Source organism: Zophobas morio, unplaced genomic scaffold (genome assembly GCF_036711695.1).
Source record: "Zophobas morio isolate AGI-343-1 ecotype UQ-CSIRO unplaced genomic scaffold, CSIRO_AGI_Zmor_V1 ptg000070l, whole genome shotgun sequence".
Classification (NCBI taxonomy): domain Eukaryota; kingdom Metazoa; phylum Arthropoda; class Insecta; order Coleoptera; family Tenebrionidae; genus Zophobas; species Zophobas morio.
Genome location: NW_026972175.1, coordinates 84,320 through 86,944, shown reverse-complemented (window position 1 = coordinate 86,944; position 2,625 = coordinate 84,320). Strand labels below are relative to the sequence as shown.

The 2,625-nt window shown below is 29.7% G+C and overlaps 1 long non-coding RNA gene across 1 annotated transcript; it reads left to right on the top strand.

Moving 5' to 3' along the window:
• On the top strand, positions 1 to 477 carry LOC135143677 (uncharacterized). Its single transcript, XR_010282877.1, has 3 exons — positions 1 to 98; positions 225 to 309; positions 392 to 477. It is a non-coding gene; the product is annotated as an uncharacterized LOC135143677 (long non-coding RNA).
• Positions 478 to 2,625: the final 2,148 nt, after the last annotated feature.

The following is a 2,625-nucleotide window of genomic DNA, read 5'->3' as shown; positions in this document are numbered from 1 at the left end:
TGAGCCTTTTAAATAGGCTACAAGCCCTACAATGTATTTTCTTCGACTGTGGACTAATGCCCCGTGGTTCATAAGAAACTTTTATTTGCACCGAGATGGTAAAGTTGAATCTATCACGGAAGTGATTAAAAAAACGCAGAAAATAATAATAATAAAGTGAAAGTAGTAATTATTAATATTGTTAATAAGAAAAGTAAATGCAACTAATATCTTCTCTATACTAGATGACTTAAAAGGTTAACTTTCCCTGCTTCTCGAGTTTACTTTGCGTTCCTTTACTACAAAGGGAAAAGGATTAAGCAGTAAGGAGTAAGGATATTTTTGACTAGCTCAGTAAAGTTACTTGTACAATGGAAATAACACTAATCAATATTATAATCAATTTAAATAGAGTACATCGACAAGAACGACGCTCTATTATAACAGCAAAAAACTGGACAAATCAAGATCAAATCAGAAGCATAATTAAAGGACAACAATAATATATCACCATAGTTTAATTTTAGCCTTTATAGTTTAGCATAATGAATTAGTTTTAATCTTAGTATCTTAGCAATATTTCCTATTTATAAATCTAAGTACTTTTTAGGCCGCGAGTTTTTGGTATACCAGCGAGAGTCATTCATAAGGGTTTATATTATTAAATCGTTAAAGTAATACTGGTTCTGGTAAGTCAGTACGTGAAATTTATCAAAATATGGTACGGAATACACTCAAAGTTATGCACTCTGTGAGACTAATTGTAACAAACCTAAATTGAACGCATTCTGTAGTATTTGCAAGTCGTTTCGTATGCTTTTTAGAGGATTAGACACAAACAATAAAGTCGCCAGCGGACGTATAGCTGATTTATAAAACAAAATTAGTATTATACTTTTCATTATAAGATTTTAATCTTTTTTTAGAATTTCAAAAAAAATTTACTTTCATTTTTATTTTCTATTTTATAATATGCTTAGTAAAATAATAATGTTTACCCTTTTTTTAGCGAAAACTTTATATATAACGATTTTTGTAATAACTTATGAATTTTGATAAGTTTTCTTTAAATATTAACGAAGGGTGACCTAACTAGTTTACTGCAAGGGATAGGAGTGTGGAGGAGGCCCCTTTCTTCGTGTTATTGTTAATAATAAGAAATTTTTAAATAAGCAAGATCTCACAATTCCCAAATTATAAACGAAGAGGGCAAGCCTCTACAGCAAGGGATTTAAACATTTCTTGCTCTGTACTTAAAATTGGAGACTGTAGCAGTGTTAGGAGACAGTCCAAGCACTGTGTAATATTAATTTTTATATTTAAATCATTTTATTCACCTTATTCTGTACTGGGTATTTTATTTATGCTATTACACACAATGATGCATCCAAGGAAAAACATAACGTTAAAGCTACATTTGGGCAATTTAATTAATAACTTTGATATTCAAAAAATACCTCAAGCACGCTAAAAACGAATTTTACACAGTCCTCGGCGTAATAGCAAAGTTTATTTTCAACGTATGAGGCATATCAGGCGGGTGTATGGAAAAAAGGTAAAGAAAATAATGAGGCCTTGGGATTACTAGTAAAGGTAAAGGTTTTGTTTGTAAGGTGAAAAATATACTACCGTAATTTAAGTAAGGAAAGCTAGCAGCAGTTAATTTTATTTACCAGACCATCAGGTCATATCCTATAAAAAGTCTTTAGGTAATTGAAAAGGTCACACTTTACTTTTCTTTAATAATGATAATAATAGTAACAATAATTGTTAAATTGGGCACTAGAAACAACGACTTGCGCCCTGGGAAGTAAACCCGTGGCTTAAAAGGTGTAAAGTGTGACATACTAGCTAAATTAAGCCTACATGTGGGCGCTATCTAAAATTTCCGAATGACAACCAATTGATAACCGTGAATCGAAACTCAGTGATAAATTAAATTATGAAGGATTACTAAAAAAAAGTCATTTTTATCAGTTGGTTACCCCTCTATATACTAAAATTTCGGAAACTGCCGACCAATGAACTTTGAGGTCTCGGCCAATGAGCTTCTTACTTTTGTAATTATTTTAATTGTTTTTTGGGTTTACAAGAATTAATTTTTCTCATCCAATAACCTAACTTTCTGTGGTCATTCTATATTTGGCAATTTTATATTTTATTTTTTTTGTTTTAGTGTGTTGTATCAGCTTAAATTTTTATTTTCTCACACAGGAAGCTTCATGAACAAACATTCGTGCTCCATCGAGTACTTAGAATTTTTTAAAATGAATAGAAAACTCTACATCCTTAGATTAATTTTACACGAAATTAACAACAAATTAACTAAAAAATTAATTTTCAAAAATAATTTAGTTACGAAAAAAGTATTTTAATGGTGGCGATGCCACTTTGATTAGTTCTTCCAATTTGTTTTAATAGTATAAAAAATATTACTATAAAAGGTAATCCTTTAAACTAAAGGATAGTTGATTGGCGGTGATACTAATATTGACTGGTACGAATCCGTTTTTTAAATATGTATACCAAGAAGCTTTACAACAAACTCAAGCTTTATTCTACTATTTATTGTCACACATTTTTTTTCATATTTTTTATTTACTATTATATTTTCTTCTGTTTTACATAAATAATAATAGAAATGAC